This window comes from Hakea prostrata, chromosome 4, assembly GCF_041222555.1.
Source record: "Hakea prostrata isolate BN-2017 chromosome 4, UWA_Hpros_2, whole genome shotgun sequence".
Classification (NCBI taxonomy): Eukaryota; Viridiplantae; Streptophyta; class Magnoliopsida; order Proteales; family Proteaceae; genus Hakea; species Hakea prostrata.
In genome coordinates, this window is record NC_142603.1 from 35,961,001 (window position 1) to 35,987,998 (window position 26,998).

At 39.2% G+C, this 26,998-nt stretch overlaps 1 non-coding gene and 1 pseudogene across 1 annotated transcript; both read right to left on the reverse strand.

The window, feature by feature from the left end:
• Nucleotides 1-379: 379 nt before the first annotated feature.
• Nucleotides 380-486, reverse strand: LOC149018753 (small nucleolar RNA R71). Its single transcript, XR_016173235.1, has one exon. It is a non-coding gene; the product is annotated as a small nucleolar RNA R71 (small nucleolar RNA).
• Nucleotides 487-21,531: 21,045 nt separating this feature from the next.
• Nucleotides 21,532-26,931, reverse strand: LOC149018754 (uncharacterized; annotated as a pseudogene).
• Between the last annotated feature and the right edge of the window lie 67 nt (nucleotides 26,932-26,998).

A 26,998-nucleotide genomic window follows, 5' to 3' on the forward strand; every position in this document is an offset into this window, starting at 1 on the left:
GGCAAACTATGAGCATCCAATGAGGCCCTTGAGTGAGCATTTCATTCCTACGATATATACTCCGGTTTCTTGTATTAAGTTGCCTAACATAGAGGCAGCTCAATATGAGATCAAATCTAGTGTGATTCAAATGCTACCATCTTTTTATGGACATGCCAATGAAGAGCCTTATAAGCACTTAGATGAGTTTTTAGAGGTGTCTTCCACGGTTAAAATTCAAAACCTCTCAGTTGATGCTTTAAGGTTACTTCTTTTCCCATTCTCCCTTAAAGATAAAACTAAGCATTGGCTTTAGTTTTTGGACAATGTTAAAATTTCTACTTGGGCAGAAATGCAACAGGAGTTCCTTAAAAAGTTCTTCCCCATTGGCCGTACCAATAGCATTAGGAGAGCGATAACGAGTTTCTCCCAACAAGAAGGAGAACAATTTCATGAGGCTTGGGAAAGACTAAAAGAATTACCTAGAACGTGCCCCCACCATGCTATTCCTAAATGGCAATTGGTTCAATGCTTTTATGATGGCCTTAAAGACTGACATAGGCAAATGGTTGATTCTCCTTGTGGTGGGACTTTCATGCACAAGAATGAGAATGAGGCATGAGAACTTTTTGAGACCCTTAGTGAAAACTCCCAACACCATGCTTCAACAGCTAGGAATGAGATTCCATCCATTAGGCAACCAAAGAGGAGCGGTCTCTATGAGATCAATCCTACCATTGAGATGAGCACTAAGGTTGACTTGCTATCAAAGAAATTGGACCATCTCTTGTCATTAGGACAACAAACCCCATCTCCACTTCCTACAAGTTTCTCTCCACCTAATCAGATTGAAGCATGTGCTTTATGTTCTAGCCTATCGCATCATGTCACTGATTGCTATTTGGCTACACAATACCCTGAGTTTGTTAAGGAGCATACACATCTGGCCCAAGGAGTCTCTAAATTTTGCAATGATCCATATTCCAATACCTATAACCCAGGATGGCGAAACCACCCTAATTTTTCATGGCGAAACTCAATGCCCAATCCCTCTAATCAAATACCTTATAGGCCACCTCCATTTAATATGCACCAAAATGCCTATATGAATGAGCAACCATCATCTTCACAACCCTCACATATTTCATCATTTGAGGATAAGGTACTAAAAGCACTTAGTGGATTAGAGCAAAACACTCAATTGTTGCATTCCCATTCTCAATCCATTAACAAATTGGAAATCCAAATTGGTCAACTAGCTGATGCCATCAGTAGGAGGGAGGTTGGTCAGTTACCTAGTCAACCAATAGGTAACCCTAATCATCAAATTGGGTCTAGGAAAGAACAAGTCCAAGCAATCTCTGTTGTGACATGCAGTGGGAAGGAACATTATGCACCTTTTCCTACTCCTAAGCCATTGCCCATTGATCTTGAGAGTTTAGAAGGTGTTGATTTGACCCATGAGACTGGCAATGATGCACACAAGCCTAGTAAAGAAACACCACCTGTGAGTATTTTCCATCAATTTCCTTGTAAGGGGTTGCACATTCCGATTGTAGAGGGTCCTACTCCGAAATCTTACACTCCCAAAGCCCCCTTCCCTGAAGCTCTTGAGTCCTCAATTCCAGATTCTAGAAAGAATGAATCATTAAGCCCAAATAGGGGTGAAGAGTGCTTTGCAATTAACTTTATTAATGAGGTAGTGGTTGATTATATTCCAAACATGCTTATTGATGATCCCCTACAACATTACTTGCCATTTGGGGAATCTAACCTAAATATTGAGGAAGTCAACACATTGTTGGACTCTTCCACTTCTTTGGAGCAGTCACCATTCACATTTAGATTTGAGCTTCCACCTCCATTGGCTGCTTCTTACTGAGTCTGGCTGAAGACTCTAAACTTAGCGCTTTATGGGAGGCAAGCCATATGTTTAGATATTATTTCTTGTTTTTTTTCCTTTATTTTCTTTGTTTGTTGTTAGGTTTTACTGTTGCGTGCTCTATCATGAGTTCAAACATCGGGTACACTCTTTCCTCTATTTGCTTCTATAGGTCATTGCATAATTTAAGTGTTGGGGGGGGGGGGTGTCAACTCAAGTAAGACTTGTTGATAGTTGGTAGAGCATTGTCACAAAGATAAAAAGTGCCCAATTTTTTCTGGCTTTGGTAAGATAAATGTTTTAATTCCTTGCTTAGATACAAAATGAGTGTTTAAGTGTTTTAGAAATCCCATCTGATGTAATGAACACCCTCTTGAGAGAATAGTAATGGGTTTTACATTTTGAGACCGAGGTTGAATCGGAAAATAGGAATTCCAGGTAGTCCAAAAGGTTTGACCATCTAGTTATCTTGTATTGCCTTGTGCTTATGGTGACAAGTTGAGATTGATTTTAGACTATTAAATGTGAAGTAAATTGAAGTATAATGTGAAAAAAAGAAAAAGAAAAAAAATGCTGAAGTTTAAAGGTTAGACCTCCTTCTTAGTAACCGGGTCTTGGTGTCACCAACATCGTGCTTCGCGTCAAACAGTTGGGGTGTCTTTGGTCTAGTCTTGGCCTGTAGCCTAGTTGGCTTGAGTAAGTAAGTTCGAGGGGTATTCTACACGTAGTCCCTTAAAGCCATCTGACTTGAGAGCGGCTGACCCAACACTCGTTACATAGGCCATGTAGAAAGCTTAAAAGGCAAGACATTGCACGGACTAGAACTGTGATAATTAAAGAAAGAAGTGAATTAATGTGCTTATAAAGGTGAAATGTCTAAGAAGGTCAATATTGCTTAGATCTTGAGTTCTTGGTATTATTTGGTATATAGTTTAGTCTTATCTGAGGGTGAACTGGTAGACTGAAGATAAGAAGAGACTTCTCGATTGAATTGTTTGCCTAGAGCTAGACTCAAGAGAGGGTGTAAGAGCTTAAGTGTGGGGGTGCCTATATTCCCTTTAATCTTTAGTGGAATGTCTTTGTCTTGGAATCTATCTTTCTACTCTTACTACTGCCAAAATAATTAGAAGAGCACTTAAGAATTTTGTGTGTATATTCTCTGCAAACACTCACGAGACACAACTCGTCCACTAGGGTAACCTAGGGGTTTAAAGGCTTGTTGCACATGCTAAGTGCAACCGTGATTCCTACGAAAGTGAGTTAGGTTTTTCTTTATTTATTTTCTGTATTAGTTTTTTTTTTTTGCTCGAGGACTAGCAAACACTCAAGTGTGGGGATATTTGATAAGCATGCATTTACCATTATTTATTTGATTTAATTCCCCATACTTATTTAATTAAAGAGATCTAATTGAGTATTTTTGTGTATTTTTCAGGAATAAAGAGATTTTGGATATTAGAGATAATATGGAGTAAAGTTGGCAAATATATTAGATATTGGTGGATTTTAAATCATGGTATTCAATCTTGTTGCTCAAGAAATCATGAAAAGTGAGATCTTAGCCAAATTGGAAATAGGTGGAGGTCTAAGGAACAAAATTGGTAATAAATCTGAAAATCGGGTAAACAGACCTACCTTCATTATTTTGGGCATATCTCTCTCGTATGAGCTTGTATTTCGATGATTCAAGATTTTATGAAACGATATTGAAAATATCTACAACTTTCCAGTTTTGAGTTTTCCCAAATTTCGAAAGAATAAAGGTCGAACCTACGGGTAAAGAGAAGGGATTCATTGTGTACGGGAGACATAAAAGAGAAGCCAATCACAAAAGAAGACGGCGAATGCGGCTCTCATCTCTCTCATTGCTGAAGAAGAAAACCACATCTCTCTCTCTCTCCCTATGTTTCATCTTTATTTTTCTTATGAACTTTATGATAATGAGTAGCTAGTTCTTTTCTTTGGGATGTAGATGAACCATGCTTATTTCATTAATTTGATTGTTCTATCTCTTCTAGTTGATTGTGTTTGAGTTTGGCCAAAGATGTTTTATAACTCAACGAACTAAGCGTGCCAAGCTTCTGCGAAGGACGATAGTCTTGCGAAGATAAGGCATACCTAGGAAGACCATCCCTAATTTGCTTTGAAGTGTAGAGTTATATCGGTTAAAGAAAAGCATTGGGGATTCGAAATCCCAAAGATCTTCACATATTCATAGTTTAAGTTTTTGCATTAATTAATAGATTTAGTTTAAATTTAGTTTTGTTAAATTCAATCTTAGTAACTTAGCCTTTTAGTTCCCCATAGTTCGACCCCATACTTTCTGCTTGCTAGATTAGTATAGGATTTTATTTTTGATTGGTTAGCGACACGATCAAGTACGGTGCTATGACTTAAAGCATGTCTGCCAATAGAGACCAGCATATATAGAGTTAGAATCATATTGCATCATGTGTTTCATATCATATAGCATTTTACTTTGCTTTGAAATCCTGCCATTTGTGTTGTTATGGAATAACTGCCTTACTAAGTTTCTTTGAAACTCATTCCTTTTGTACAATGTTTTGTTAGATTACTCTACAGGTACTGATGACTATGAAAGTCAATATGAGGAAGCACAAACTGAAGAGGCGTACTTCATACAAGGTGCTGGCAACCATGAAGATTACATTGAGGATTCCTCAAGTGGTTTTGCTTGTTACCAGGATTAGCCCTACTGTGGAGTGGGAACGTCTGAGCGTCGTTGATGAAGTCTATGTTTATGAAGACGTTCTTTATAAGATAGAATAGACTTTAGTTTAGTTCGTTATTTCTTTCTTATCTTAGAAACAATTGTAATCTTTCTTTTGATTTGTGATCTACTTTCCGCTGGTTGTAGAGTGGGATTCTGCCTCACTTTACTTTTTGATTTAGACATTCTGGTTGTCTTTCATACTCTGATGATATATGATTTAATCTTTCCTTATTTGGATCTTTTGTTTATCTTTCGCACATTGATTATTATTGTTCATGATTATGTTATTGTCTATGTGGGAGGTTGATTACCTCAATACTTGATCTTCAGGGCTGTGGATCACACACTCGGGTATGCCAAGTAGGGTACCGGATGGGTGGATGTGACAGATGAAATCCACTATTTTGAAGATGTCATCTATAGGATAGAAAACTCTTAAGTTTAGTTTGTCTTTCTCATTCTCTTTTGTTTCAGTTGTTATTCCTTTTAGACTTACATACTACGTTCCACTGTATCTGTGGAGTGAGTTTCCGCCTCTCTCTACTCTATTTTGATATCTTCGGATATCTGGTATCATTTTCCGCACTCTGATTATATTAATTATTCATTTCTTGATTTTAAATATTTTGTTTATAATATTTAAAACCTTGATTATTCCTGTTTATGATTATGTTATTGTACATGTGGGAGGATGATTTCCTAGATACTTGATCTTCGGGGCTGTGGATCACACTCCCGGGTATGCCAATTAGGGTACCGGCTGGGTGGATGTGACATCAACACAACCAGCAATGCTTATATGATGGGAATGATATGCAATAATATGAATGCTACTAGGATCTAACTATGCAAGTCTCTAGATAGTTGACATGCTTTAAGATATAACACCAGCCCTCCTCTGGGTAGGTCTAGTCACTCTGATCCCTCACGGACTGGTTACCTCTGTTGGGATCCTGAGTAAAGGGGTAAAGTCCACACTAGGTAATCCATGGTTGGGGATTAATTCAACACTCTATTACCACGACCATTGGCAATGAGTACTGGTGCATGTCGGGGTTTCTAATCCAATGCAAGTCATACTGGTAACATACTACATGAAGTCCAGATACTTCCCCTATGGCACCAACCAACTCGGTTCCATATCCTTCACAACTTAGGAATGAGAACCCTCATGGACTGGCTACCGTTGTTAGACTCTATTCCCTAACCCTATGGTCATTCACATATTATTGGGGCGGATGCTCTCATGACTTCTCACGACACCCGGTCCGCTCCTTGGAAGTCTATGAGGCCAACCCTAACATATGCAACCCTACCATCGCATGAACAATAGTGGACCACTGAATCCTTGCACGGACTGGTTACCGTTGTAGGATGAAACAGTCACATTACCATTGTCACGGGTCATCTGGCTCCAATTCCCCTACCGAAAGGGTAGTAGTATGTGGGGTACCTAGCCATGCAATTCTAGACTCCCTAGGTATGTCATCTAGTAGTCATGATAGTACTGGAGGCATCAGTGAGCATGTATCCCATACCACAACCCTCTAATATCTCAAGCTAAGATATCCCAATGGAACCCTTTCGATCACAACTACACTACATCATTCACCATCATACCACAACCAGTTGTTCAATATCATAAATGATAAAGTACATAAAAGAACATCACAAACAGAAAGTATACAATAGGATCAACACACTTTATACAGTTACATCAAGATACATGATTAAATAATCGTAAAGAAAGCAGCGGATTCATCATGTATATGTAATTGCGTAAGATAATAATGTATGTCCTTACCTGTAATTAAGTAAAAGCTTACTAAAGTGCAATCCAATCACAATTATAGGGCCTTCAGTAGACTCAAAGAACACCTAAATATAGGTTTACAAAAATACACAAGAGTCATGAGTCGAATCAGAGCAACAAACAACTTCACACAGCTACTATGAACCAGCCGGTTGCTTGGGTCAAGCGACCTCAACAAGCGACCGCCCTTGTTACAGATAGTTTTCCAACTCCGAAATTCAGACTTTTGATCATCTGATTTCAATCCGTTTTGGGATGATCTATGTTCGAATTTCATTCTTAATTAATCTATAACAAAGGTGCAAATCAACAACCTAAAATTGATACAGATACATAACCCAAATCATCTCCCTTGATTAGATCCATCCTTTATTCGAATGTAGGGATTCATTTTTGGAAAGGATCTTCTCAAACACATTGATTAGGGTAACCAGCCAATCATAATTAGGTCACTCGAACATGATGGAAATGAATCCAACACCAATCCAAATTTGAAAGAAGGGAAAGGAGTGAAGGCGATTCACTTACCATAACCAGATTTGCAAACAGACAAGGGAAATAGATCCAAATAGCAATCCACGCTTTCCTTACCTTCCAACACATGTTCTTTGCATCCAAGATGTCCATAGCAGCAATCCTGAATATAATAATGAGTTAAAAACACGGGATTTTCTATTTATAGAGGACAGGGGGCAAATTAGGGCAAAATCCCGCAAGCAGACCATGGCTGTTGCTTGGGGCGGTTGATTGGGCCAATCAACCACCTTAAGCAACCGCCCCCTAGTACATTATTGTACTTGGGTGCTTTGCTCAAGGGGTTGACTCCCAGCCTCAACCTAACCCTAATCAACGCATGGAAGAGGTCTTACCTTCATTCCGGACATCTCCAATTACCACTTTCCTTCTACCAGAGATCCCACTTCCCAGTAAGGCAGGTTCTTCAACAAGAGAATCCAGATCCATAGGTTATGGGTATGGATCATAGACTTCTATTCGGACACTCCACAACTTAACCCGGTTTGACCTTCGAGTTATCAGACCTGCAATACGGATTTCGGGTTAGAAATACGGGGGTTGTTACAATAGGTTTGGTAAAAGGGTCAGCTACCATTTGACTAGTAGATATGTGCTTAAGTACAACTTTCTTCATTGATATAATGTCTCTAATAAAATGATATCTTAACTATATATATTTGGTCTTTCTATGATACTTGGGGTCCTTGACATAGCTAAGAGCTGCCGTACTATCACAGTAGACAAGGGGAACCTCTTTGGATGTAATCACAAATCCAGTATGTTGTAGGAATCTCCTCAACCAAATAGCCTCTTGAACTGCAGTTGAGCAATGCCACATACTCTGCTTCCATGGTCGAGAGTGTAATACAAAGTTTGCTTCTTGCTACACCATGAAATGTCCCCGCCATTCAGCAAGAAACCATATCCAAAGGTCAATTTGCACTCATCAATGACTCCAGCCCAGTCAGCATCGCTATAGCCAATTACTGCAAATCCAATCCTTGGTAACACAACATGTAGTTACTCATTCCTCTGAAATATCTCAATATCTTCTTGACCACTTTCCAGTGCTCTATGTCTGGGTTTGATTGGTACCGACTAACCAAACCCATTGCATAACAAATATCTGGCCTAGTACACATCATAGCGTACATAAAGCTACCCACTGCACTGGAATATGGAACTCTTTCCATCTTGGTTTTCTCCTCTGGAGTCTTAGGACCCATATCAAGGCTCAAATGCAAACCCTTCTCCACTGGAGTATCAATTGGTTTGCAATTGTGCATTTGGTATCTAGTCAAGACATTGTCAATATAGGTCTCTTGAGATAAACCCAGTAATCTCTTTTGCCTATTTCTAACAATCTTGACACCAAGACATAGCTTGCTTCACCCATGTCCTTCATATCAAATACGGAGGACAACCATTTCTTAATGGTTTCCAATAGCTCCTTGCTATTGCTGGCCATGAGTATGTCATCCACGTACAGTGTCAGAATGACATAATTACCATTAGATCTCTTGGTGCAAACACAATGGTCTTCCTCAAGAAAGGAAAACCCATTTTCCATCATAGCTTGGTGGAAGCGTATATTCCACTGTCTAGATGCTTGCTTTAAGCCATATATAGACTTCTTGAGCGTGCACACTTTGCGCTCAAGTCCATTAGCTTCAAAGCCTGAGGTTCATTCATATAGATCTCTTCCTCAAGTTCTCCATTGAGAAAAGCAGTTTTTACATCCATCTGATAAAGCTCCAAGTCCAATTGAGCAACAATGGCTAGTATAAGGCGAATGGAGGCAAACCTAACCACAGCGGAAAAAGTTCCCTCATAATCAACGCCCTCTCGTTAGGTGTAGCCCTCAGCCACTAAACGAGCCTTGAATCTCTCAATAGTTCCATATGCCTTTCTCTTGATCTTGAGAACCCATTTGTCCCCAATTGCCTTTCGGCCCGACGGTAAGTCAACCAAGCCCCAGACATGATTAACTTTCATCGACTCCAACTCTTCCTTTATCGCTGTCAACCATTCCTTTGAGCTTGTCCCCACAAGAGCTTCTTGCACACTCTTTGGTTCATGCTCATCGATTGGAGTCATCTCATAGTTGGTCTCTTTAGGAGTTACCATCTAGGCTTCATCCTCTATGTCAAAACGTCGACGATGAACTAGCCCGCACCCACTACGACACAAGTGCATGTTAGATTTCTCACCGTCTGAGATAGCTATCACATATGTACTCCCACTCCTACTAGGATCTTCTGGATGAACCTCAGGTTCATTATCCAGAGTCTGAATCCCTGGAGTGACAAAATCACTATCTTGTATCTCAAAGAATTCTGATGATTCTTTGTTAACTCCTGAAAGAGATGGAAAATCATTCTCCAAGAATGTTGCATCCCTAGACTCAAGTTTCGTTCTCCTCTCACTCTCATCTAGTCCAATAAAGACATGGCCCTTTGAGAGTTCAGAATATCTTACAAAGATACACTTTCTTCCTCTGGGTCCAAGCTTCCCATATTGGTGAGAAGTAGAGTGAACATATGCTGCACATCCCCATGCATGCAAGTAACTCAAATCTGGCTTCCTTCCGGTCTACAACTCATATGGTGTGGAAGGAACCGATTTGGTTGGAACTCGATTGAGGGTATAGGCCATCAGCAAAGCATCTCCCCAATAAGAGATGGGTAGGTTTGCTTGCACCATCATGGATCTCACCATGTCTAGCAAGGTTCTATTCTTCCCCTCAGCAACCCCATTTTGCTGTGGAGTCCCTGGAATAGTAAGTTGCCTAGATATCCCCTTTTCATCACCCAACCCTTTGAACATATTGGAGAGATACTCTCTACCTCTATCCGTTTTAAGAGTTTTAATCCTTTTATCTAACTGATTCTCAACTAAGCTCATGAATTTCTTACAACATTCTAGAGCTTTTGACTTATGAGAAATTAGATAACTATGACCATATCGTGTATAGTCATCTATGAATGTGAGGAAATAAGCCTATCCTTTTCTAGTATGCACATTCATGGGTCCACGTACATTTGAATGAATAAGTTATAGAGGAAGAGAGGCTCTCAAAGCCTTTTTGAATGGTTTTCTAGTTGCTTTTTTTTGCTAGACATGACTCCCAGGTTGGCAAATCAAAGAGTGAACCTTGGCCTAAGAGACATTCTCTTGCCAACCTGTTCATCCTATCTAAGCCAATATGTTCTAGTCTAGCATGCCACATATTAGAATCAATACACGAGTATTTTGGCGAAAAAAAAGCATTACTAGAATTAGATAAATTATCAATTATATCCAATACAATAAAACCATTCTAAAGAAAACCATAACCATAAACTGTATCACCTAGATACAAAACCAAAGAATAGTTCTCAAATACAACTCTAAAACCATGTCTCATAAGAAAAATAACAGAAACAAGATTCCGCCGAATTTTTGGAGCATACAACACATCATGGAGTAACAGCGTCCGGCCACCTCGCAAAACTAATTTGCATGTGCCAATGCCATGAACCTTCACACTTGAGCTGTTCCCCCATCCTTATTCTTATGCTTCCTCTTGGAACACGGCGGTATTTCATGAAGCTCGAGCGTTCCCTTGTTATGTGTTCTATCGCACCTGAATCAACAATCCACAAAGGATTTAGTTCAACAAGCATAATAGAACTTGTTACATAACAAGATGAGGTATAACACACAATACATACCTCCTGCTTAGTGCAATCACAAGCAAAATCACCAGGCTTTCAATAGTTGAAGCAAATCAATGACGATTTCTTCTTGCTAACACTAGTCCCCCTTGAACGCTTGGGGCCACTTTTGTTTCTGTTCCCATGTTGGTTACTTTGCTTGGATCGCTGAGGTTGAACTTTCTCCTTCTTGTGCTTAAAGCCTCCACTCTTACTAGTGCTAGCTTCAGCAGCAAGTACTTCAGTGTGAGGAGCATTAGCCAACATCCAATCCTCCTCCAGCTCAAGGTGCTTGGCAGCCTGATCAAAAGTCTTGACCTCATCAGTATGAGTCAAGAAGATCTTCATATGCTCCCAAGTCTTAGGCAATGACCTGATGATTGCAGAGACTTGCTCCTCATCAGTCTTTTGGCGCCCACATGCACTCAACTCACTAATCATGTTGGACATGATGGTTATGCTGCCTCATAGTGTGACCCTGGTGCATCTGACAATCATCAAAAGTGAGTCCGAGCTGGTGGCCTCTTGTGGTGGAAGTCCCTCTATATTGGAACTTCACTACCTCGCACAAAGACTTTGCAGTCCTATGCTTCTCAAAACGAAGATCAGATCATCCCTCATGGAGCTTAGGATAGTAATCTTAACTACCCGGTCTTTCCTTCTTCCAGGAATTGTATAGCTCAAGGTCCCTACGATGTGCAGTGGTACCTTCCTCAGGTGGGGACATGGTCTGGTTTATGGTTTCCAGCATGTCCTGCTCTTCCAGGAGATATTGCACCTTTCGGTGCCAGAGGTCATAATTCCTCTCATTTAGTTTATCTCTTTTCATGACGTTAGCAACTATGCTCTTGGTAGCAGCCATTAAACTAGAGACAATATATACAAGGATGAGTTCAACTATTCTAGCATAAAACACAACACAAACAACAACAAATCACACTAGCATAATCAACCTATGGGATAAGCATTTCAACCAAAAGAGATGCTAACAAACATTCAATCAAATTCTCATGCAAACCCACATAGACTTATACACTAGTTTCATTCTGTGCTAGAAACATGATTAAAGACCCATAATTAAAACAGTTTTAATAAAATAAAACATCCAATCATGTTTATGCTATGAGGTGGTTCACACAGAACGCTTCTACCTCACTAGCTCCTACTAGGCCCCATTAGGCCCTCAATGCCTAAATATCACACAAATTGTCGGGCCACTGGTATCCAGTAAGTTAGAAACACATTCTAAACTGGACAGACCAAGAATCTCATAAAATCCATCTCCCAGATGGATTGCCGTATGGCCCAGACGGACTTCCGTCTCCCAAAAGGAAAATCTGTCTGGTCCACTGTGATCAGACGGACGTCCATCTGGTCCTTAGTGACCAAACGACATCTGCAATTATTCATAAACTACAGAACTGGTAAAAAAGGGGGAAAAAATTGTTTTTCACCAAAAATTTTCCTAAAAATCGCACGAAAAATCCAACAACCACTAAACAAAAATGGATTCTCATAGATTATCAATTCATGCAGTTTTTTACAGAAAGGAAATCACAAGGATCCTCCCACTTGGATTCAAACCCAAAAATTAGGATTTCTTAAAACCCTCTCAATTCTCCCATGGGTTTCCTATTAAACCTTGGATTCTCCACGGGTTTCTTTAAACCCTTGATCCTAAATGGATCCATTCAAGAAAACACAAACAATAGGGAGGAACCGAGAATTGTGGGAACTTGGCTCTGATACTAATGTTGGTAATATTCTATATATCTCTATTCGATAATAGAAGGGGAAAGATATTATTACCTGTATTCACTTTCCTAATAATATAGAATATCTTCAGTGGAAGTAATTTGGATGCACGTCCTCGTTCCTCCACAATCTTGTCACCAGTTTGATTCCACAATCTCTAAGAAAGGGAATAAATTCCACAACCCAAATGCCATGTGGAAGTATGGTATGGAGATCTAAAGCAAAGGAGAAGAAACTATCAAAGAATAACTCCTTCCTGTGTTTTCTTGGAGAGAGAGAGAGAGAGAGAGAGAGAGAGAGAGAGAGAGAGGGAGCTGTCCTTTTCTGCTGAACTCACGTAGTGCAATCACACTCACTTATGCGGTGGTTACCAAAATATATAACCCTATATTTTGTAACTGCTCTAAAAGTGATTCTCAAGTTTTATCCTTGGGCATATAATTATATTAATAATTAATAAACCCTAACAGGCTGAAAAACCATTGAAGGCTACTATACAACATTGGAGTTAGGTAGTTCTTGTTGTCCTCTACCTGATCATATCTCTTGCTTCAAAATCCTACTCGGTAGTGCAAGGGAATCAACCTGCAAAAATGTGCTCGACTGGTTTGATTGGGTAACGCCTCTAACAATTAAGTCAGTGAAACACATAGCTTTAGAATAAGAAAGCAAGTTGAAAATCTCAATGCTAGATGAAGTAACTCTAGAAGGCCTTCTTGTTTATGGTGAACGTATGATTATTTATAGACCCTGATGTGAAACCCCTCACAAACCTAACCCGAAAATCTATGTTGTAGGTCCAAAGACCTGAAGTCAAGGTAGAAGACAACTGTGGACCCCCTCATTTGAACCCATTGAGCCTGACCTAGAACTAATGGAGGTTGATAATGAAGACTCCATTATGGAAACCTTGAATGACTTTGAGAGAATATGTGATGCGTCCAAAATCTGCTCAACCCTTAGATCTCCTTAGAATGACCTGCAAAATGAAAGCGTCAGATGTGGCCCGACCACTGGGGTCTAGAGTCCACCTCCAAAGGCTAAGTCAGTCGATGAACTTAATCACAAACGGCTCTGCTAGAAGCGCAGAGCTAAGGAATGAATAACTGGAATACGATTTAGATCATAAGTGTCACATCCACCCAGCCGATACCCTATCTGGCATACCCGGGATGTGATCCACAACCCCGAAGATCCATAGTCCAGGGACCACATCATCCACATCGACGATAACACAATTATAAACAATTAATATTAAACTAACAATTGATAATAACAGAATTCGGAAGTGAGATACCAAAGATAATCAGAGTGCTGAAGTAAATATCTTATCAGATAAATTAAGAAGGTAGTGGGCGGAATCCACTCCTTCAATCAAGCAGAAAGTGAGGTCAAAACTGGTAAATTACAAATCCCAAGTTATGAAAATAAATTTAAAGTTATTACAATTCCTCCAAGTTTAACTGTCACAAAAGAAGGGGGTGGGCAACTACGCATAAGTCTCCTCCACAATAAATAAATTTTCTTCAAAAGTGAAGACCATAGAGATCCAATATGGCTGCTCCCAAACTATCCAAGGGCTAACCCTGATACGTCGAAGGATCTACTTCGGTACCGTCACCACAGTCTTCATTGTAGCTAGCCTCCGGATAGTAGTATGAGGTATCCGGGTCCGCCTCAAGGAACATACCATCAGAGTAATCACTTGTAGAGTAGTCTAGCAAATATTGCAACAGAAAAGGAATGAGCTCAAAAGAACTTAGCAAGGTAGTTATTCCACAACACATAAGCCACAAGATAATCATAAAATGATGCAGATGATATGAGACATATGATGTGATATGATTCTAACTCTAAGTATGTTGGTCATCTAGGGTAGACATGCTTTAAGCCGTGGCACCATACTTCTTTAGGTAGTGTTGCTTGTATCTCAAGATATCACGCAAGTATATGCATCGCAATCAAGTAATAAATGATAAGTAAAGTATTGATCCCACGGAGAATTATATCCTTAACTTTCAATGTAAAAAATAAAATTGATTTAAATGAAATTAACAAGGTTGATTGGTGTTTGTCTAACTAATTAACCAAATGACAGGTAAAGAAAACTAAGGAACTAAAATGTAGATTTGAGCAATGGAAGAAACTTAATGAGTGACAAGTGTGTTAGGAATCAAGTTTCCCTTCCCCTGAATTTTAAAACACAAATACTAAAGCAATACTACAACCCCAAGATAAATCAAGAACTTGGAATGAATGGCAATATGGTATTTTCCAATACACATAAGCTAGCATCCTAAATCAACATCAGCATATTCCTATGAAGAATTGAATTAAGAATGCAATTTAAAAAAAAAAAAAAAAAAAAAAAAAATATATTATTTTTTTTTTTTTTTTTTTTCTACTCAAAATAAATAAATAAATTTAATTATTTTTTTTTTTAATTAAATAAAAAAAAAAAAAACATTTTTTTTTTTTTTTTTTTTTTTTTTTATTATTTTTTTTTTTTTAAGAAGGGGGGGGGGGGAAAGTTTTTTTTTTTTTTTTTTTTTTTTTTTTTTTTTTTTTATGGGGGGGGGGGTTTAAAATAAAGAGAAGGTTTTTTTTTTGTGGGGGCCCCCCTTCTATTTGGGGGGGCACCCGATCTGTTTTGGGTCAAGTAGGGTTTGTTTAATGTTGACTTTGAAGTTTGACCGTGATTTCAGTTTTACTATCTTTGAAAATGAAGGAAGATGTCTTTGTGGGCCATCTCAGTAGAAGATATGGTGTTTGACCCAAAACCCATGGATATTGATGATGGTGTTTCCTTATGGAAACCTTATTTGATTTGGTGTTGAACTATTTATTTGTGAAGAAGAACTTGGTTGATGGACCTAAAGCTTAGTTGGACCTAGTTTGAAGACTTCCCTCCATACTAGGTAAGTAGTACGATGTATTGAAAGAAGCCCATCCAAAAATATTGAAGTTTGGCCCATTAAATCCTTTGTTTTGAATAAGCTGTCCAGGCAGTGGCATTTTGGTAAATATCTGTTTTGAAGGTTTTCAAAAGCTTTATTTCTTTTAATTTCGTGGTAAACTATTCCCACCATGTTTCTAAACCTCTAGATAGTGTGGGATCGACCTTTGAACTTCCTCTTTGGCAACCAATCAACTACCGGGGTCAGTTTGGTCAGTTTGGTGAAACCCTAGTAACTCTTGAACTCTTTGTGCTATTTAAAAGGGGGAACTCCATGTGTTTCACTCTCAATCTGTTTCTAAGCCTTGGGAGAACGTGGGAAGATCCCTAGAACCTCTCCTTTGAAGCCAAGAAAGATCCTCAAGCATCTATTCAGATTTCTTCATCGGTTCCTTTTCTAAAAGGTTGGTATTCAATTCGCTTCTTCTTTAATTCATTCTTTCTTCTCTACTTCTGATATTCTGATTTTGAGAAGGGTGTTACACTACTGTAATGACCTCTTCTTTAATTCTTTTAACCCTAGAGTGAATCCCCCAATTCACTCTATGATCTTGAAGCCATATGGCGATGATCCTTGATTTTGATTCCACCAAAGCTCTTAATGATACTTTCCCTAATTTCCTACCTATCTTTATTATTGTGGGGAAGGTCTCATATTATTACCATGACCTTCCCTTGTGTCCTCATGATTGAGGAGTTGATCCTTGTTTTTCTTTGGAACAATTGGCAACCCTTTTATTTTCTATTAATTCATTGGACCCTCCCCAAAACCTTTCTTGATTGTAAATTCCTTGCCCTAAGGGTGAATCTTTATTCTCCTTAGTCTTTTCGTGGGATACACGGATTCTTGTTAGTAAATCCCTAATTGTATGATTTGAATTTGTTTCCCTTCACTTTAATTGAGAACCTTATTTTCTCTCATTAGTAGACCATTTCTAATTCCATTCTTTATTTTGAAATACTAATGAGATTTTCCTTTATCTATCTTGGGTTGTTTTTGTGAGAATTAATTATGGGTAACTCTCATGAGAGGTAACCAACTCTTATGAGAGGTAACCATATATGAAACCCTATTGTTCTTTTATTTGTTGGAAACTCCCCAACACCTTTTTCAGATTGTGCATTCTTTGTTTCTCTTTCCCATGGGTGAATCTTGATTCGTTGTTTCTCTTTCCCTTGGGTGATATTTGTGTTAACCTAAACTTGATCACTATATTTTCTTCATGATCCATGTTTAACCTAATTAGGATTTCTAATTATTCTTTCTTCGTTCTTGTTCTTTTTGAGATCAGGAAGAAGATGATGCATTCTTGCAACCATCTATTCCATGATCTCATTCTATTCTTTGAGATCTATGATCATCATCATGATCTTAACCCTAGCCAAATAAATTCCTTGAAACCCTAACCCTTGAATGATCTTTCTGGAAACCTCTTGTAACCTTCCATGTGAGGGAAACCTCATGGGTAATGTTTCTGTTAACATAAACTAGATTTCCTATGATTTCTCGCTATTTTCTTGATAACAATCATTCCCTCTCTTTCCGTGATCATAACCTTTTCATGAGCCATATGTTATGATGAAACCCTAACCTCTTGGTTACAAACCTATTATGATTGATTTTTCGGACTATGATCTCCCCCATGTCTTCATTTGGGTTTGGTTGTACTTGGTCTTCAACCCCATGAGCAAAGCACCCTTGTATGACAAATTTCATGGGGGCGGTTACTAGTGGCGGTCGCTTAACCTAAGCGACCGGCCCAAGCGACCGCCCGGTCTGTTTTCGGGGATTTTGCCCTATTTTGCCCCCCGCACTTCTATAAAAGGCAAACTCCGTCTCTTTAACGATTACTTTATTCGTTATTTCTTATTTGGGAGTTAAGACGGCTGCGGGGAAGATCCGAAAGAGTCTCTGGAGTACTGATAGTGGTTTGGAGGATCAGTTCTCTTCTTCTCTGGCTTTCTGGTGTGAGGTATTGAACTAACCCTTCGTTCTCTACTCTTTTATCTCCGTTAGTTTGGTTTTACCCTTTTTCCTCGTCACTGTGATTACCCCTTGGTTATTCTTTACCCTTTTTTTATCTCGCGTGAGATGGAATAACCATAAACGGAACCCCGCTTCTGTGAGATGGAAAATTCAATAAAGGAGAGGGTTAGGGATAATCCACTGATGATAGGGGATTGCTTTCTCTTACCCTTTTGTCTTTGGGAGTGTTTAATTCGAGACTTAGGATGAGATTACTCGAAAACCGGATTGAAATCGAGTAATCAGAAGCCTGAGTTTCGGATTGAAGCTCATCATTTTAGGGGCGGTCACTAGTGGCGGTCGCTTAACCTAAGCGACCGGCACAAGCGACCGGCTGGTAAACAGTGACCAAATAGATTTCGGTTTTGATTCAATTTGGTTTATGTGACTTATACATTCTTGTAACCCTATGCCTAGGTGTTCTCTGTTTCAAATAAAAGTCTTATAATAGTTTTTGGATTGCAAGTTAGAGGACTTCTACTAAATTACAGGTAAGGACATGCATTCTTATTTATATGCAATTACATATACATGATGATTCTGTTGTTCTATTTACTATTCTTTGATCATGTAACTTGCTGTAATTGTATAAAGCATGTGTTTGTGGTATTCCTTGATGTACTTCATCTTTTATGATATTGCACAACTGTTCATGGTATGATAAAGAGTGTTGTAGTGTGATTGTGATGGAAGGGGTATTCCATTGGGATATCTTGGCTTGGGATATCGAAGGTCTGTGGAATGGGACACATGCCTGCTGATGTCTCCAAAGACTATCATGATTACTTGATGACATACTTAGGGAGTCTAGAATTGCATGGCTAGGTACCCCACATGCTATTACCCTTTCGGCAGGGGAATTGAAGCCGGGTGACCCGTGACAATGGTGACGTGACTATGTTTCATCCAACAGCGGTAACCAGTCCGTGCGGAGACTCAGTGGTCCACTATTGGTCATGTAATGGTAGGGTTGCATATGTTAGGGTTGGGCTCATGGACGTCCAAGGAGCGGACCGGGTGTCGCGAGGAGTCATGAGAGCATCCGCCCCAATAATATGTGGATGACCATAGGGTTAAGGAGTGGAGTCCAACAGAGGTATCCAGTCCGTGAGGATTCTTACTCCTAGGTTGCGAAGGATACTGAACCGAGTTGGTTGGTGCCATAGGGGAAGTATCTGGACTTCATATAGTATGTTACCATTATGACCTTGCATTGGATTAGAAACCCCGACATGCGCCAAGTACTCATTGCCAATGGTCGTGGTGAGAGAGTGTTGACTTAACCCCCAGCCACGGTTTTGAGAGCCGGTGTGGACTTACCCCTTTGCCCAGGATCCCTACAGAGGTAACCAGTCCTTGCCGGATCAGAGTGATGAGACTTACCCAAAGGAGGGCTGGTGTATATCTTAAAGCATGTCAGCCATTTAGAGACTTGCATAGTTAGATCTTAGTAGCATTCATATTTCTGCATATCATCCATATCATTTCATATGTGCATTCGTGGATTGTATTGACATATATATGAGAATTGCTTGTTCCTTACTGAGTTCGTTGGAACTCATTCCTTTCATTGTATGTATTATATAAACTGTACAGATGGTTGCACAACGTCAGAAGTTGGAGATGATTCGTATAAAAGAGCCTTCTTGTTTGAAGCTGATGTGGCACAGACAGCACTATACATGAACTTGCTGAGCATGAAGCCTCCTGAAGATGAAGACTATTTAGTTACTTATTTTGCTTCCGCTGAACTCGATATTACTTTTGATTCTTGATCTTCCTTCTTTGATTATTTCTTGGATATTTATCGGAGTATTTGGACTCATGTAACCTGTTTATTAACTATTGCACTATTCTTGCTCTTGATTATCTGTATTTGTATTTATTATTATTGATAGACTAAAACCATGGATCTTGTGACGGTTCACATCCGCGGGTTGTCGGGCGGTTAACCGGGCCTGGCGGGCGGGGTGTGACAAGTTACATATCAAAATTCAGGTTTAGGTACTACTATCATTCCAACACAGCTAAGATTTAGCCCATAACATAATTCAAATGCATAAAACCAAGTATAGTTCACATGAGACTAGAAAATAAGAAGATAGAGTTATAAAAACAAGAATAAACTAAGGCTTCAATGCTTCCACATGAGCTCCAGCTTTCTTCTTCAGCAAATCAGCAACTCCAGCAGCTCCTTGCTTCCACAAGAGCTCCAGGATTCGTTCTCTACCTCCTTCCTCTCAGCCGAGTCTCTCCTCCACCCCTTGGTCGAATTTCTCCTTTTGTCCTCCTTGCCTCTCTTCTCTTTCTTCCATAAATGTCTTCAATCATTAGGTTAGATTCTGGCCATAGGATTAGAACCTTCCTCCTGAGATCAAGGGCTGAAAACCATCATGTATTTACAAGAATTTAGTCCACTTAAGTTAGCCCTTTTTGGTCAATTCCATTTGAATTGGATCTGAGAATATTCTGCTCCGTTGTTGTAGCAATGCAGCAACAACTCTAAAACAAAGTTAGAGGACATGTTCTTCTATTATGAATCTTCACCTACATGTTCAAGAGAAAGAGAAACAGTCAAATTCATCCATAAAAAGAAGGGAAATTCATGCAATGTGACAAAAATGAACTAAACAAAATGCAACATGTTGAGACTAAATAAAACAACACCTAATGAATACTATCACTAAAACAAAGACAAAATACTCCTAAATCAAGCCATCTCAAGTATAAAAGTTATAAATCTTAACTCTATTTCATAGAGTTATCACACCCCCAAACTTAAGACATTGCTTGACCTCGAGCAATAAAGACAAATGAAAACAACAACTAACTACTAATGAAAGCATGAGGAAATCAAAAGAAAAGAAAAGCAAATAACCTGGCTTAAACATGCAATAGGATGAGTGTTAGACAGAAGTTGCCTCTCAATCTTTTTCTAAATTTTCAGATCCAACACATCTGGCCAATAACACTTAGATGTCATACTTTACTCATCAGGATGCTCTCAAGTGTGTGTGTGAAAGTTAAGGATCTTGCCCCGCATCACCCTAGTATAGCTGAATCATGGTCATCAAGTTTAGTTCATTGATCTAATATGTTGACCAAATGATTACCTCTCCACTAATTAGGAATCCATATCTTTTTACAACCCCAAGAACTTGTTTCATACTCTTTTGAGCATTTGACCCCCAAACTTATTATTTATGAACTTTTTTTTTTTTTTTTTTTTTTTTTTATGTTGTCATCTTGCCTTTTTACGCGAATATCGCTCATTTGTGATGAAGATACCCGGTTACTCAACAAGATCACAAACAAGAGTGCCTTGCATGCTCATATTTCGGGCCACTGTTGACGTCAAAAATACACATGGGTTACATGCATATTCCTGGTTACTAGGTTGCCCAAAACAAATGAACATTATTCTCCTTTTTTTTTTTTTTTTTTTTTTTTTTTTTTTTTTTTATTAATGCTCATATTTCAGGCCACTGTTGACGTAAAAAATACACATGGGTTACATGCATATTCTTGGTTACTAGGCAACCCAAATCAGCGGAGCATTATTCTTTTAGGGAAGGGAAGGGGTCAAACCTCAATCAATATTCACAATGCACAAAGTTCTTGGAAACAACCAAATGGGGATCCCTAATGTGTAAGTCTTGAGGTTCTCATTTAACCAATTCTAAAATCCTAAAAACTTTCACATTGATCCAGCTTTCCCCAGGTTCTCTAGAGCTTGAAACATCACGTGGTGCATCAATAGTATGGCATCACAAACATGAGTAAATGCAGACATCATATCATTATAGCAAAATTGTGCTAAGATTTCCAACAAAACCAAAGTAAGAGGCACTGACATTCACATTACTTAACAATCATCCAAATTTCATGAAAAGCCGATTAATTACACAAAACATCTACCCAAAACAGCTACTCTAAAACTGGACAAGCAACTTTAAACTATACAATCACAAAAAAAAAAAAAACTAAGAAAATTAATCGTTAACTGGGACATCCATATCATGAAGATAACATATGCAATTATTGGAACATTGCCAAACTTACCCCCAAACTAAAGATGAGCAAGTGTCCTCTCAACGAAAGAAAGGAAAAAAAAGTAAGGTAATAAAAGGAAAACACAGTAAAAGAAGAGAGAGAACAGAACTTCCCTGAACAAGCTAGGCCTCATCATCATCATCGAATGAATGGAACTCATCATCAGCAGCAGCTTCAGCTTCATCCTCCTCATCTATATTAGGAATGTAGTTCCCATCTTGGCCCCAAGGATTAGCGAAGAGGTAGTTGGGAAAAGCTGGAAAAGATTGGAACCGGTTGCTATTCATCCTTAAGTTAGACTCAAGGGCGCGATCACGGGCAGCCACATAACGCATATAACCAAGGAAGAGGTCACGAGAGATTTGATGTTCCAACATCATTTGAAATTGGGTGGCTTCTACTTGACTGAGGCGTTGTTCCAATTGAGTGTTACTAGAGGATGGAGCACCAGAGGTAGAAGAAGTGGGAGGAATGGCTGATGCTTTGCAGAGAGGTGGTGCACTGGAAGGGGGAGCTGAACTAGGTGTAAGCATGCGAGTGATACTTGAAGTGTGTAATGGCACCTTTGTTGAGTGTATGGACATCAGAAGCCTGCACATCAACATGGTTAGCCAAACATAAAGCAGTAATTAAACATGGAAAAGCTAAACTACCACCTTGCCTAGCAGCACAAGCACAAATGGCCTCATGAATGCGATGACCCACATTAACCTGACGCCCTTCCAAAATAGAGTGGAGGAGCAAAGCTCTATCCACTAAAACAGTCTGACTATGCGTGGAGGGCATCAAGTGGGTCTGTAAAAAATGGTACCAAATTTTGGCTGCCGGTTGCAAGGTGTGGCGGGCAATAGTTAATGCACCTTGGGTGGAGGAGGACCACTCCGTGCCATGAGAACATAAAGTCTGGATAATGTTATGCATGGCGGTTGGATCTGCTTGAAGCAAGATAGGCATTGTGCTCATCCTCCACATTGTCCAATGCATAATAGGCATTAATGGATGGTCCATCTATAGGTATGTGCATCCCCCTAACATAGACTTGATCCCGAGATGGGGCAAGTGAGATTGGCATAAAATTCGTAGACTAGGGAAGGGATGTAGGCACCAGGATGGGTGCAAAATTGTTCCCAATGATGCCTAGCTATAATGGATGGGATGAATGGAAAGGCTTGTGCTTCATTGGGTTTTAATTTGAACCCCTTCTCCGGAAGAAAGTTCTTGGTGGAGATGGATGTGAAGCGGTTCTCAGCTATGGGAGAGGCAAAATAAGAGGGACTCATTGAAGCACTAGAACTAGGGTCTGTTCTGCTCTTCTTCTTAGGGGCCATTTCGAATGGAGTGCACAAGGTTGGCCCCTAACAACCAATATTGAAGTCAAACAAACACTAAGACAGACCTTAGCTAACAAAAACACTACAACAACTAATCAAACAAATTGTAGAAAATAAAAAAAATAAAAATAACTAATCAAACAAACACTAAAACATACCTTATCTAACAAAAACAGAGACACCATAAAAAGTAGAAAACAAGAACAAACAATTAACAAACAATGAACTATAACTAAGCAAACAAAAACAAACACTAACAAACAAATTCTATGTTGTTTTAGGTGCAAATGGCAAGCACAAAAACAGAGGATATGAGCATAGGGTAACGATGACCCAGAAATGCTGTATTGGTGTGTGCAAGTGATTGTAGCTCCAAAATAACACCTAAACAAATAAGAAAAGTTGTATATACCCTAACGAAAACATACACTAAGACAGCATAAGAACAAACACATAACCCACAAACCACAAATTGAACATTCAACAAAAACACAACGAAATCGGAAAGTTCAAAAATATAGAATGAAAGAAAAGAAATGGGGAGAACACTTAGCTGATGTGGTGTAGGGAAGATGGAAGGTCGAAATACCACAAAAACATGCCCGAAACCCAGTACGGCACCGGTAGTCCTCTGAGAAGTGATTCGAGGATGGAATGGGGGAAAAAGTTAGGGTTTTTGTGAAAGATGGGCTATCGGTGAAGAAGAAGATTGCTTTGGTGGGTGAATGTAGGTAAATGGAGGTGTGAAAATCTTTGAAAAACAGAAAATGGAAGAGAAGAGGAGGATGAGTTGCAGTGGAGGAGACGATGGAGCCGTGAGAGTCGACGAAGTGAGCTGAGTGTTTCGTTGATTTGGGTTTGAAATGAGAGGTTTTATGGGTTTGGGTTGGTATTGGTTTAGAAGGGTTTAAAAAAAATGAAATTGGTTCGAATCAGTATGGGTTCAGCATGGTCTGATAGAAGTTTGAAGTGTATTTTTGATGGGTTGGTTGGGTTTGAGATGAAACCGGGTCGGGTGAGTGGTTTAATCGTTGTTGTAGCTTTGCTGCAGCTTTGCTATAGCAACGAACACGTAATGTAAGTTTCAACAGAGAATGGAATGTGTTAACAGAACATGCAAGACCCGTAGCTGAGGGTCAAAACTTTGTAGTAGCATTGTGGCCACATCGCTACTACAAAGATAGTGAAATTTGCTGGATATTGAAACATGCTCTGTTCAAATGAGTTTGATTTAATGATAAGTTTGGCAAAACACCCAATCACTCTCTTTTTGTTCCCCACACTCCTTGCACATCAAAATATACATGTTAGCAAATTATCTATCATTCATTTTTTTTTTTTTTTTTTTTTTTTTTTTTTTTTTTTTTATTCAACACCTAATGAACTAATAGCACACAATTAAACTAAAAATAATGAAATCTAAGTGACCTCCCTTCTTTTTAAGCCTCTTGAAGGTTGATTGAAGATTTGTCCCGCTCCAATGGTGCTCCCCAATAATGCTTGATTCTCTGCCCATTGACTAGAAATTTCCTGTTAGAGATGCCCTCTTGCAACTCCACTGCTCCATGTGGAAATACTGTCATTATTGTAAAAGGACCCGACCATCTTGATTTCAGCTTTCCTGGAAATAATTTGAGTCTGGAGTTGAACAGCAGAACTTGCTGACCTGGTTCAAATACCCTCTGCAAGATTTTCTTGTCATGCCATTTCTTCACTTTCTCCTTGTAGAGTTTGGCATTTTCATATGCTTGGAGCCTGAATTCATCAAGTTGATGGAGTTGTAGCATTCTCTTCTCACCAGCCAAAGTAGAGTCAAAATTGAATTTCTTAATTGCCCAGTATGCCTTATGCTCTAGTTCCAATGGTAGATGGCAAGCCTTTCCAAACACAAGTTGATATGGTGACATTCCAAAAGGTGTTTTGTAGGCGATCCGGTAGGCCCAAAGGGAGTCATCTAACCTTATGGACCAATCCTTCCTTGTTGGGCATCTTGTTTTCTCCAAAATCAACTTGATTTGTCTATTAGAAACTTCAGCTTGTCCATTTGTTTGGGGGTGATAGCTTGAGGCAACTTTGTGACGAACTCCATATTTAGACAATAGAGCTCCAAGATATTTGTTGCAAAAATGTGAACCTTCATCACTGATTATGGCTCTTGGAGTACCAAATCTAGTGAAGATATTCTTTCTCATGAAGTCAATAACCACCTTTGCATCATTAGTTGAACAAGCAGCAGCCTCCACCCACTTGGATACATAGTCCACTTGCTACTAAAATGTAAAGTTTGCCATATGAAGGAATAAAAGGCCCCATGAAATCAATTCCCCAAACATCAAACAATTCTACTTCCAAGATATTGGTTAAGGGCATTTCATTCCTTTTTGAGATGTTTCCCACTCTTTGACATCTATCACATTTTTGAATGAATTGATAGGCATCCTTGAACATACTTGGCCAATAAAACCCCGATTGCAAGACCTTTGCTGCTGTCCTATCTCCTTGATAATGTCCACCATATGGGGAGTCATGGCATTGCCTCAACACATCCTCTACTTCTACCTCAGGGATACAACGCCTCAATATTTGATCTGCACATAGCTTGAATAAGAATGGTTCATCCCAGAAATACCTTTTAACCTCATGTAAAAATTTCTTCCTTTGTTGAGTGGGCATCATAGGGGGTAGAAGTCCGGCTGGCTAAATAATTAGCAAAATCAGCATACCAAGGTGTTGAGAGGGAAACAACAAAGAGTTGTTCATCGGGGAAGACTTCTTTAATTTCAAATTCAGCTGCTTGGTTTGGATTTTCCAACCTAGACAGGATGGTCAGCCACTTGATTCTCGGTCCCCTTCCTATCTTTTATCTCCAAATTGAACTCTTGAAGCAATAAGATCCATCTAATCAGCCTTGGTTTAGCATCCTTCTTGTGTATCAAATATTTGATGGCTGAATGATCTGTGAACACAATGACCTTTGCCCCCACTAGATAAGCTCTAAATTTGTCAAATGCAAACACAACTGCCAAGAGCTCTTTTTCGGTGACAGTGTAATTCAGTTGTGCTCTCGATAGGGTCCGACTAGCATAATAGATTGAATGGAATACCTTATTCTTACGCTGTCCCAAAACTGCTCCTACAGCCCAATCACTAGCATCACACATGACCTCAAAGGGAATAGACCAATCCGGTGCCACAATGATGGGTGTAGAGATCAGCTGCTTCTTCAACTCTAAAAATGCTGTCATACATGCTTCACTAAAGCTGAACTGACTTTCTTTTTCAAGCAGGCTACACAATGGTTTAGATATTTGTGAAAAATCTTTTATGAACCTTCTATAAAACCCAGCATGTCCAAGAAAGCTTCTAATCCCTTTCACACTTGATGGTGGTGGTAATTTTTCTATAATGGCAACCTTGGCTTTATCCACTTCTAGACCCTGTTTGGAAACCTTGTGTCCAAGAACAATCCCTTCTCTAACCATAAAATGGCATTTTTCCCAGTTGAGGACTAAATTGGTTTCTTCACATCTCTGTAGAACTTTTGCCAAGTGAGTGAGACATTCATCATAAGTTTCTCCAAAAACCGAAAAATCATCCATAAACACCTCTACAAATTGTTCCACCATATCAGTGAAAATGGCCATCATACATCTTTGGAAAGTGGCTGGGGCATTACAAAGACCAAAAGGCATTCTTCTAAAGGCAAAGGTACCATATGGGCAAGTGAAAGTGGTCTTATGTTGATCTTCGGGAGCAATGGCTATTTGATTGTACCACAGAGTATCCATCTAAGAAGCAATAATACTCTTTTCCAGCCAATCTATCAAGCATTTGATCAATGAAGGGTAGAGGGAAATGATCTTTCCTTGTAGCCTTGTTGAGCTTCCTATAGTCCATACATATTCTCCACCCACTCACTATTCTTGTAGGTATCAACTCCTTATTATCATTCTCCACAACTGTCATTCCTCCTTTCTTGGGGACACATTGTACTGGACTCACCCACTTGCTGTCTGAAATTGGATACACCACCCGAGCATCTAACCATTTAATGATTTCCTTTTTGACCACTTCCTTCATAATTGGATTCAGCCTCCTTTGATGCTCCACAGAATTATTACAGCAGTCTTCCAGCAGAATTTTGTGCATGCAAATTGATGGGCTGATTCCCTTGATATCGATATGGTCCATCCTAATGCTTTGCTTTGTATTTCTTCAGCACTTTAATTAACATATCTTCTTGCTCTGCTTTTAGCAC